Genomic DNA, 12,624 nt, shown 5'->3' with positions numbered 1-12,624 from the left:
ATATCATAGCTCTCCATTTTTCCTTATGGCCACATTATATTCCATTTTATGCATTTATTACGTTTTTTTCCTTCCCTCTATTTATGTACAGTTAGTTAGATCGCTTCTACTTCTTGGCTATTGTGAATAATTCTACATTAACCTTTTTGAGTCCCTGAATTTCTTCTGAGTATATAGACTCACAATCAAAACCCATAGCAATAGTGGTCAAGAATTCATAAGAAATGTTGTATTGGGAAAACTGCTCTCAAGGACCTCGTCAAGGTACTAGAGTAAGGATGTCCATTTAAAAACTAAGGTGTTCCTGATGCAAGCCATAGTCTTTAAAATTTCTTCCTATGCATCTGTAAGTTGGACAAGGAATAAGGAATAACACAGAAGACTCTATGCCTTTGAGTTGTGTTGTTGGAGAAGAATATTGATTGCAATCTGTCTTGGAAGAAGTTCATCTAAGGTGTTCCTTACAGGCAAGAATGGAGAAACTTTGTCTAACGTGTTTGGGGCGTATAGGGACCAGTCCTTGGAAATGGACACTATGATGAGAAAGGTCAGCAAAAGGTCACCACCATTGACAGACGCACTGGCCAATAAACTATTCATCTGCACTTTAGGCTTACGGTTATCATTTAATCTGGTAAAGGCTATTCCTTAAAAGAGTACGCTCAATGCAAACATCCTATACCAATTAAGTTAAATGAGAGAGGGTAGGGAAAACTTAAAGTGTCATTTAATTTATGGGGCCCTGATAGCACAGTAGGTCAAGGAGTGGACTGCTAACTGAAAACTCAGCAGCTCAAACTCACCAACCAGACTATAAGGAAAGAGATGAGGCAGTCTCTTCCAGTAAAGATTTTCAGTAGTGAGTTTTGAGTATTGTTTAAGTTGAAGATGACTTCAGGAGAGAATTTGGTTCAGGTTTAAAAAATTTTTTCACACCATCAGATTTAGAGGTTCTTCTAGCATTGAGGGGTCCAGTAAGTCCAGACTCTATAAAAATTTGAAATTGCATGCCTCATTTCCCCCCTCTTTTTTGATCAAGGTCTCATCTACTGAGTCCTTGATAAAAAATAGTCATGGTTATTGTTGTTGCAGGGTGCCATTGAGTTGAGTATGACTCATAGCAACCCTATGAACAAAAGGTCTGAAACCTCTTCTGTCCTGCACCATCCTCCCACTTCTTGACACACAAGAGCCCATTGCAGCAGTCACTGTGTCAATCCACCTAGTTGAGGATCCCCCTCTCCTTTGCCGACCCTTCATCCTTCCCAGCATCATGTCCTTCTCCAAGGAATAGGCCCTTCCTAGAAACATGCCCAATGTATGTGAGGAGTTGTTAAGGATGATGTTCACATATCTTTACTCTTTTCTGCCTTATGCATCAGTCCAGTTAAAAAACTTTTGTACTAGCAACTGGTGGTATATAGTGTGGGATGGTGTCAAACTAATTTGATGATTTATTAATCACAAAGTAACAGTAAATCTCTAGCTTAAAAAAAAAAGAGTACTCTGGCTGCACCCTCTCCAAGAAATATCTATTCGTTCTCTTGGCCGTTCATGGGATATTTGGTGCTCTTCTCCAACACCACAGATCAAGGGCATCTTTCCCCACCCCCATCATCCTTATTCATTGTCCAGCTCTCAGATGCTTAGCAAGTAATCAGAAAGACCATGGCCTGAATCAGATGCATCTTAGTCCTCAAACTGATATCACTATTCCTCAATAATTTGGTGAGGTCCCTAATTGCAGATTTTCCTAGTAAAATGCATCTCCTTGTTTCCTGACTGCTAATACCAAGGATGTTAATTGTGGATCCAAACAAAATGAAGCTGTCATGAGTTTAAATCTCCTCTCTATCCATCATGGTGCTGTCTATTAGTCCAGTGGTAAGAATATTTATTTTCTTGACATTGAGATGCAATCCACTCTGAAGGCTGCGTTCCTGGATCTTCTGCAACAAGAGCTTGAAATCCTCCTCACTTTCAGCAAGCAAGATTGTGTCATCTGCATAACGCAGGCTATTGATGAGTTTCCCTCCAATCTTGAAGCCACATAATGCAGGAAACGGCCGTGCTCCCAGGAAAACAAATTTCAGCCTCTTGTCACAATATTGAAAGATGCTATGGGCCATTATTGAATGACCTAGAAAGCAACAGAAGATGGAGGGAATACAGAGAATCACTGTACCCGAAAGAATTGATTGACACTGAAAAATTTCACAATGTACAGTATGGGCAGGAGCCAATGGTACTGAAGGAGGAAGTAGAAGCTTCATAGAAGGCATTGGAAAAAAATAAGGCCACAGGAATGGATGTGATTCCATTTAACTTGTTTCAATTAAAAGATGCAGCCTTATATGCTCTCACCAGTCTATGCCAGGAAATTTGGAGGACAGTTGTTGGTCACAGTAGTCACTGACAATTTAGTTCTTCTGACAATTCTTTCTGTTTCTTGAGTCTCCTTCCTCTGCTGTTCTAGGAAATTCAGTCCAAGAATTGTGTAAATGCCTAAGGTCTGCCTTAGTGCTTAACCCCTGTGAACACCTCAGGTCTGTCTTGGCGCTTCAGGGGTAATTCCAGCTTGTAGCTGTGCCTCTCTCATATCCTGATATAGGATTTGGTTTATCATTAATATTTAATTTGAAATTTGGCTTCCCACATTTCTCCCCTTTTATTTTTTTCATAATTATGTTGTCAACTAGACGACCATGGCTTCTTCTCTTCTTTGACTAATTCTTGCTTGTTTTTTGTTCTATCCATTCTTTTTACACAAACAAGCAAAATAACAAAATAAGCTCGTGGAAATACATCAAAAAATCTTCATATGATCAAAAAGGTTCAGGTTAGATATTTCTTGTGGAATATCTGTGTTGTTAATTCAATTGCTTATCAAAAGTAAGTAGAATGGATCTGAGCTTGTTATTTCAGTATATCATCTCTGAATCCATGATTTATAATATTTTTCTTAATCTTATCCCAATTCCATTCTGTATCATTCCACTTTACTAGAGTAACTAAAACTGTGTAGTATTTCAATCACATTTTAATTTTATTTGTCTTTGAAAAGACCATACCTTTTCAGAATCTCAATGCCAAGTTTTCACATAAACTAAGGTTTAAATACTTTGATGCAAAGCCACACCAACTCTAGCAGCTTTGGCATTAATGCCAGTAATTCCCAAAACTACTTTATGCCCAATAGCTGGTATTATCTGCCATTCTACTTATCCATTCTGCAACTACATCCTCTTTCAGCTCATCTTGGGGTTTCTGGTACCCACAGCGTTTACGACCCTGTAGAGATATAAGCAAATCTTTGACCCTAATTAATGACAAAACCCGTTTTTCACTCATTAGTTAGAGGTTCTTTAAAATATATAGGCTGATTCAACTCTTTAGATGATTGTAATACCCAATATCTTTCAAATGGAGTTTCTCCTTTTTCACTAGTGTTATGTGCCGTTGAGTCACTTGTAACTCATAGCGACCCTATACAACAGCCCTAAATTCTGCTCTGTCCTGTGCAAATCGCACTGTCTCTGACACTCCCATCCCGACTACCCCAGTCACTGAATCAATCCACCTCATAGAGGACCTTCCCCTCCTGCACTGTCCCCAAGCATGATGTCCTTCTCCAAGGACCAGTCTTTCCTTACAACATGTCCAAAATATGTTAGACGAATCCATGTCTACTGGTGCCAAGAGTGTTGACTGTGGAGCCAAGCAAACTAAAGCTGTGAACAATCTCAATCTCTTCACCATCCATCCTGATGCTACCAATTGGTCCAGCGGTGAGAATCTTTGTCTTCTTCATATTCAGCCTCAATTCATATTGAAGGCTGCAGCCCTTGACCCTCTGCAGCAAGCATTCCAGGTCCTCTTCAGTTTCAGCAAGCAGGGTTGTGTCATCTGCATAATGCAGATTGTTGATAGATCTTCCACCAGTCTTGACCCCACATTTTTCCTTACAGAGCCCAGCCTCCTGGATAATCTGTTCTGCATACAGGTTGAAAAGGTATGGAGACAGGACACATACCTGGCGTATGCCCTTCCCAATTTTGAACCATGCAGTGTTTCCTTGCTCTGTTCTGAAGACTGCCTCTTGGTCCAAGTATAGCTTTCACATTAGCATGATCAAGTGTTCTGGGATTCCTGTTCTTCTCAGAGTCAGCCATAGTTTGTTATGATCCACGCAGTCAAACTCATTTACATAATCAATGAAACACAGATGGCATTCTTCTGGTATTACCTGCTTTCAGCTAAGATCTATCTAACATTAGCTACAATATCCCTAGTACCACGACCCCTTCTAAACCCAGCCTGGACTTCTGGCATTTCTCTGCTGATGTGCTGTTCCAGTTGTTTTTGGATAATCTTCAGCAGAATCTTGCTTGCATGTGAAATCAATGATATTGTTCTATAGTTTCCACACTCTTCTGGGTCACCTTTCTTTGGGATCGGAACAAATATAGCTCTCTTCCAGTCAGTTGTCCAAGTGGTTGTTCTCTAGATTTCTTGGCACAATTTTGTGAGCACGTCCAGGGCAGCATCTGTTAGCTGAAATATGTCAATTGGTATACCATCTATTCCTGGGGCCTTATTTTTTGTTATTTCCTTCAAAGCAGCCTGAACTTCTTCCTTCAGTAAATAAGGCTTTTTGTTAAACAGTTGAAAGAGATGATATTCATCCTATCCCATCTCTTGCCTTTTGTTTTTTCAATATAGTTTATAAAGTCAAATTAGCCCCTTCTATTATAGCTGGTCCTTGGGGGTTATATGGAATATCAATAATATGATTAATGTGCATTTTTAAAGAAATTCTTGTGTTTTCTTAGAATTTCAAGCAGGAGCATTATCAGTTTCAGGTTTAATACTTGATTAAATTAAGTTTCAATTAAATGTTGAGTTACATACTCTAATTTTTCTCCTGATAGAGGAGTGGCTCTTTGAAAGCCTGAAAATGTATCAATAGTATGGTGAACATACTGTAATTTCTCAAATGATGGAATAAGAGTAACACCCATTTGCCATAATACATTTTGTCTATCACCTCTAGGATTTACTCTTTTCATAAGATGGTATGTTAATGGGACCACATTGAGGACATCTTTGTATAATATCTCATGCTTGTTTCCTTGTAATTCCAAATTTTTTCATCATTCCATTAACATTCAAATTAGTATGGACATGATAATCTTCACTAACTTTAACAATTCCTACTAATAATTGATCTCTTTTATCATTTATTTGTGACATTGGTCCTGGAAGGCCAGAATGAGCAAGAGACATATTTATATATCATCGATTAATTTAAACTTGTAGCAAAGTAAATAACATACCAATATTAGTAACTTTAGAAGGAATACATGTTGTTGTTACCTGCCATCGAGTCGCTTGCAACTCATAGCGACCCTAAACTCCGCTCTGTCCTGTGCACCATCTCCTATACACCCATCCCAATTACCCCAGTCACTGAATCAGTCTACCTCATAGAGGGCCTTTCCCTCCTGCGCTGTCCCTCCACCCTACCAAACGTGATGTCTCTCTCCAAGGACCGATCCCTCCTTACAACATGTCCAAAGTATGTTAGATGGAGCCTCAGAATCCTTGCCTCCAAGGAGCTACCCGGTTTGACCCTTTCCAGGATGAATCTGTTTGTTTTCCTAGCAGTCCATGGTACCCTCAATACTCTTCTCCAGCACCACAGCTCAAAAGCATCAATTCTCCTTCTATCCTCCTTAGTCATTGTCCAACTCTCTCATGCATAACAAGTGATTGCAAAGACCAAGGCCTGTATCAGATGCACCTTAGTCTCCAGAGAGACACCATTACTCTTCAGTACTTTGGAGAGGTCCCTAACAGCAGACTTTCCCAGGGCAATATATCTTTTCATTTCCTGGCTACTATTTCTTACAGTAAACTCAGCATATAGTAAATCTGTAACTATATTCAATCGAACATTTTTATCTTACAATAACATAATAATAGCATATAATTCAGCCTGTTGAATAGAATTCCGGTTAGTTTTAACTACTATATTATCTTTACCATTAGTATAACCTGCACAACCTGTCTTATTTGCATCTGTATAACAAGTATCTCCTAGAAAACTGAAGTTTTTACTTTAATTAATAGTATCCAAATAGTCTGTTTACCTGATTTTCTTTTTTATTACAAACACTAGAGATTTTCAAGGACTAGTGGTTTAATATGACCTTCTAAATATTGTTCTTGAATTTATCATTCTAAAATTTCTAATTTCTCTCTAGTTAAAGGCCACTGCTCCACCCAAATTGTTTTTTTCTGTTAGCCAAGTTAAGGGGAGAGCATCATGAAGAGCATTGGCTCTCATTATAAATTTTGATATCCTAATCCTTTTATTGAAAGATTAAATTTAGGTTTGTTTTTTTAAAAAAAAATAACAATCCCGTTTCTTTTTTCCTAATCCTTTTCCTGAAATGTAATTCATATTCAGCATCTTACTTTTTGCCTGAGTTTATATAGTAGGAATTTGTAATGTTGCTCCTCAGTTGTCTAATAAAGATCTACATGTCTTAGTCCAATTATATCCTCTTCCATATTTTCTATAAAGCCCTGAAGGTGTGAGTCTTTTTTTTTCTGTTCTCATTCTCCTATTTCACTTTACAGCAATCTCTTTTCAAATGTCCTAATTTTCCACAATTTTAACATTTGGTTTGAGACAAATTTAAACTTCCTTTTAAAGTGGTTGCTAATACATTGGCTTGATAAGAACTGCTTCCAATGTCCATACAAGCATGCACATATTCATCTAAGGGTATGTTCTGAACTTTCAATGGTCTAATAGCCTTTTGACATTCTGAATTAGCGTTTTCATGTGCTAAAGTTTGTAACAAAGACTCAGGAACTTCAGGTTGAGATATTGCTCTATTAATAACATCCTTTAAATAGAAAATCAGTGTTTCTTTCATTTTCAGATTGTGTTGTTCTGACAAAAGATTGATTTCCCTTTCCTGAAATTTCTACTTTATCCCATGCTTGCCTGTAGCAAAGTCTTACTTGTACAATCATAGCATCATCATATTGTAACTGAGCTCACACTCCAAGCCTCTCCCCAGCAATTGATCAGCAGTAACATTAAGAGGAGGATTTCTAGATAAGTTAATCCTCTCCATATTTGTAGCTCCATCAGCCCACCAAGTTCTAAACTGTAAATATGCCTCAGATTCTAAAACTGTCCTGATTATGGACTCCCAGTCAAAAGGAATTAATATAAATTTTGTAGCTAATCCTTGTAATATGCCCCTTACATAGGTAGAATGCATAACATAAGTGACTATGGCTTGCTTTAATTCTTTAATATACTTATAAGATAATGACTGATGTTGATACAACTGATACCTCTTTAGGGAAATTCTTGATCAGGAGGCATATCCTGAATTGTTACTTGAAATACAGAAGCCCCTTTCCCCCAATTAGATAAATCATCTTGTTTTGCCTGTTGCAAGGCCATAACCATAGCTGTTAAAGGTTTCCTAAATGTAGTTACTCCCAAGGGGGCAAGATTCATATCATTAAATAAAATAGAATCTGGAACAGTTGCCACTGATGGAGCTGTATTTTTATTTTGGTATTAGACTTCAGTATAAAAACCCAATTTGTCTCTTTTAATAGAAAGTTCTAAAACATCCTTCATTATATTGCTTAATTCTTCTGGAGTTGGAATTAGAGGAAATTCATTCTCCTTTGTATGAGATTCACTATCATCATCTGAAGAGATTTTTCTTTTAATTTTTTAGATATTTCCTATTTGGATTGTAATGGTTTCAAAGCTAAGATATCAAATCACATAATGACCAAACTGAAACAGGAATTACATCTCCCTTTTTATAAGCTCTTTCTAAAGGTGATAAAAGTTGTTTCTTGCCTTAAGCTTTAACTTCCTTTAATGTAATATCATTTAATTGAGATTTGTGCAAAGATTCAGACATCTTTCCTTACAATTTTTTTAGATTTTAAGTACAATCCTGTATGGACATTTTTACTATTTTTTTTTTCAACAACTTTACTGGCCAAAAATTAATAGGAAATCTTCACTTTTTTGATGTGCTTTTTTTGTAAAGCTTGCATAATATTTTACCAAGTTTTTTAATTTAATTGTGCTCTATTTACTGTTTTAAACCAGTAACAGTGTTTCTGCACATACTGAAACAACTGCAAAAGTAACCTTTCTCTTGTTTTACCCCTGAGCTCTTAAGTAATTCTATAAGTAATGTAATATATTGAGCTTCAGAGAATGGGCTGTTCCCCATGGCTCTTTTTTCACTTCTACCTCTGAGTTATTAAGAAGTTTACTTCAGAAAGTGGAGAAAGTCCCCATGATTTTTTTCCTACTTCCTCCCCTGAATATCTCCTTCAAGGGGTAAAGAAAAACCTCATAGTATCTTTTCTATTTCTACCCCTAAATTTCTAGGAAAATTCAGGGTTTGAGGATTCCTTCATAACCCTGCCTTTGATAGTCCCCAAAGTTCACTTACCCTGAACCAATTATCTTTAATTTTCCTGGTGGAGAAGGACAAGAAGAGAGAGAGGGAGAGGGAGAGGGAGAGGGAGCGGAAGGGAGAAGGACAGGGAGAGGGAGGGAGAGATGGAGAGGGAGAGAGACTACAATCTTGTCCCTGTTTGTGTGCCAGAATGTCATTGGCCAAAGGAAAAGAATAAAGAATGAGAGAGGACACCAAAAATGGAGGAGAAAAAAGAGAGAGGAAAGCAGGGGCAGAACAGCTGGAAGAACTGAAGGCAACTGAAGCACAGAACTCAGCTTCTCTGTGTCTTTATTGAAAATTGCCAGGGAGCAAATCACCAGGAGAATTCTATGTAAATGAAGCTAAGCTCTTTCTATTGAAAAACTTATCCTTGACTCAGGAGGGAGAGGTTAGTAAATACAATCCAAGAATTGTGTATACACCTAAAATCTTCCTTGGTGCTTAACCCCTGTGAACACCTAAGGTCTGTCTTGGTGCTTCAGAGGAAATTCCATCTTATATCTGTGCTTCCCTCATGTGCTAATATGCTGTTGTTGTTATATGCCATCGAGTCACTTGCGGCTCATAGCGACCCTATGTACAACAGCCCTAAACTCCGCTCTGTCCTGTGCCAATCGCACTGTCTCTGACACTCCCATCCCAATTATCCCAGTAACTGAATCAATCCACCTCATAGAGGGCCTTCCTCTCCTGCGCTGTCCCTCCACCCTCCCAAGCATGATGTCCTTCTCTAAGGACCTGTCTCTCCTCACAGCATGTCCAAAGTATGTTAGACGGAGCCTCAGAATCCTTGCCTCCAAGGAGCCACCCGGTTTAAGCCTTTCCAGGACAAATCTGTTTGTTTTCCTAGCAGTCCATGGTATTCTCAATACTCTTCTCCAGCTTCCCATAGCTGTCATTTAGCCACTTAACTGAATTAATCTCCTTGTAAAAAATCAGTTGAACATAGGAAGGTGGGCTGATTTCTGGGTTCTCAATTCCATTCCATTGATCTATGTCATTGTACCAGTATCACACTCTCTTGACCACCATGACAGTGTAGTAGTATTTGAAATCAGGAAGTGAGATGCCTCCTACCTTGTTTCTCTTTTTAAGGAGTGCTTTGTTTATTTGGGGACTTTTTCCATTCCAAATGAAATTAGACATGCCTTTTCCAATTTGTTGAAGGATGGAATTGGTATTTGTATTGAGATTGCATTGAACATGTAGATTGCCTTTGGTAAGATTGTCATTTTTACTATATTTATTCTTCTTATCCATGAGGTATATTCTTCAATTTTTTCAGGTGGCTTTTTGTTTCTTGTAATAATGTTTTGTAAGTTTTTGGACTAGATCCTTTTTGTTTCTAGTTAGAATTGCTCCCACATATTTAATCTTATGATTACCTATTATGATGGATATTATTTTTCTTAGCTCCAGTTTTATATTCTCCTTGTCACTGTAGAGAAATCTAATTGATTTTTGCATGTTGGTCTTCTATCCTGCCACATTGCTGAATTGGTCAACTATGTCCAATAGTTTTCTTGCTGAGTTTTTAGGGTGTTCTAAGTATACTGTCATATCATCTGCATTGTTGTTGTTGTTATGTGCCGTCGAGTCGTTTGCAACTCATAGCGACCCTATGTACAACAGCCCTAAACCCTGCTCTATCCTGTGCCAATCTCATTGCCTCTGACACACCCATCCCGATTACCCCAGTCACTGAATCAATCCACCTCATAGAGGGTCTTCCCCTCCTGCAAAAAAGAAATCATCTGCATACAGAGAAAATTTTATCTCTGCTTTGCCAATTTGAATACGTCTTATGTCCTTCTTTTGTTTTATTGCTATTGCTAAGACTTCTAATACAATATTGAATAGGAGAGGCGAGAGTGGACATCCTTACCTAGTTCCTTTTCTCAAAGGGAATGCCTTTAACCTGTCTCCACAATCTTGGCTCTCGGGTTTGTGCACACAATTTTTACTGTGTTGCTGAAATTCCCTTCTACTCCTATTTTGTTGAGTGTCTAATCAAGAAAGGAGGTTGGATTTTGTCAAAGGCCTTTCTGCATCAATTGATAGGATAAATTGTTTCTTGTTCTTTGCTTTGTTAATATGATTTATGAATTACACTGATTGTTTTTCTTATGTTGAACCATCCTTGCATACCTGTTATGAATCCTACTTGGTCATGGTGAATATATATATTTGGATTCTATTTTCTATTGGCCTGGATTTTATTCAGGATTTTTGCATCTATGTTCATGAGATATTGCCCTGAAGTTTTATATTTTGTTGGTGCCTTTACCTCGCTTTGATATCAAGAATATGTTTGCTTCATAGAATGAGTCTGAGAGAATTCCATTTTTTGCATTTTCTGAAATAGTTTATGTAGAATTGGTGACAGATCTACTCTGAATGTTTGATAAAATTCACTTGCAAAACCATCTGGTCCAGGGTTTTCTTTTTTGACTGAAAGGGTTTTTTTATTACGTTTTCAATTTCTTCTTTTGTATTGGGTCTGTTCAGGTGTTCAATTTTGGTTTGTGTCAGTTTAGATAGGTTGTGCATTTCTAAGAATTTGCCCATTTAATCTAGGTTTTTATATTTGTTTGACTATTGTTTTTCCTAATATCCCATTGTTAACCTTTTTATTTTACATGGTTCCGTTATGACATGTCAAGTTTCATCTATTAGTTGAATTATTTGTGTCTTTTCCATCTTCTCTTTTGTTAGTTTGCTAGTGGCTTTTTTATTTTATTGAACTTTTTGAAGAATCAACTCATGATTTTGTTGATGGTTTCAATTATTTTTCTGTTTTCTATTTCATTTATTTCTGCCCTAATTTTTATAATTTCAGGATTTTTAGGGTTGTCTGGTTTTCTTGCTGTTCTTTTTAAATTTGTTGGAGTTGTTGGGTTAGAGAGTCAATGGTCATTTTTTTCCTGTCTTTTAATGGTTTGCTTATTGGAATAAATTGACCTCTGATTACTAATTTGGCTGTTTCTCTTTTTTTTAATTTTAATGAACATTTACAGAGATTTTTGGGTTTTCATTCATTCATTGTTGCACTATTTTCTCTACCCTCCTCCTCAGTTCATTCTTCTTTCCCCTCCCTCTTGTAAGTCTGTTTTAATTGTTCAATTGCCACAGTGCTTGTCAAAGCCAGTTCTGATTTCCCCCGTGCCTATAGACTTCTGATGGTGGAAAAATTATACAGACAGGTTTTTCTTTGTAATACTAACATTTTCTTGTGCTTAAGTTTGATGCCTTATAGCATTAAAGTAAATATTTATCATAAAGGGTAAGATTGAGAAGGAACTTAGGGGCACAGAAACATCATCCGGCCCCCATCGTCTAACACAAGCAAATTCACATTGTCTCATTGAACCAGAAAACTTTTTATGAAGGAAATTAAAGAACAATGAGTATGATCAGAAGACAGTGTGAGCAAAGAGACACATTCAAATGCCAAGTGTTTATTGTTGTTTTCATTGCTTGTTTGTTTCTTTATACTGTCTTGTCTATTTGTAGTATTTTTTTATTTAAAGGGTTGGAAACTTTTTATTTTAATTCTAGATAATATTAGAATAGAGGAATTGTATGACTCAACTTCTTTTTTTGTGATTTTTTAAAAAATTATTAAATTTTATTCATATTAATGAACATTTACAGATATTTTGGGTTTTCATTCACTCATTGTTGCACTATTTTCTCTACCTTCCTGCCCAGGTTGTTCTTCTTTTTTTCCCCCCCTTGAAACTCTGTTTTAATTGTCCAATTGCCACAGTGCTTTTCAAAGCCAGTTCTGAGTAATTTCCTTTGAAAGTGTGTCCTTTTCCATTCCTATCACTTCTCCCTGAGAGAGACTTCAACTGATTCACAAGGAAAAGGGGATGGCATATTCTCTTAGTTACTTTCTGCTGAAAAGGGACGCTGTAGGTTTCAGGGGGAAGATCTTCTCTCACTACTCTAAAGGGCCCATTTGGCAATAGCAAACACATAGACTACTTTGTAGATTGATTTTGGAATTTAGATGCACTATTATCAATTGTGCTTAACCGTACATGTTCATATCCTTGAAGATGTATCATGGAAGTGTTGCAGCCTAGAAGACACAAAT

The sequence above is a fragment of the Elephantulus edwardii genome, unplaced genomic scaffold, assembly GCF_000299155.1.
Source record: "Elephantulus edwardii isolate Elephantulus edwardi_28Jun2011 unplaced genomic scaffold, EleEdw1.0 scaffold00249, whole genome shotgun sequence".
Taxonomy (NCBI): Eukaryota; Metazoa; Chordata; class Mammalia; order Macroscelidea; family Macroscelididae; genus Elephantulus; species Elephantulus edwardii.
This window is presented reverse-complemented; position numbering follows the sequence as displayed.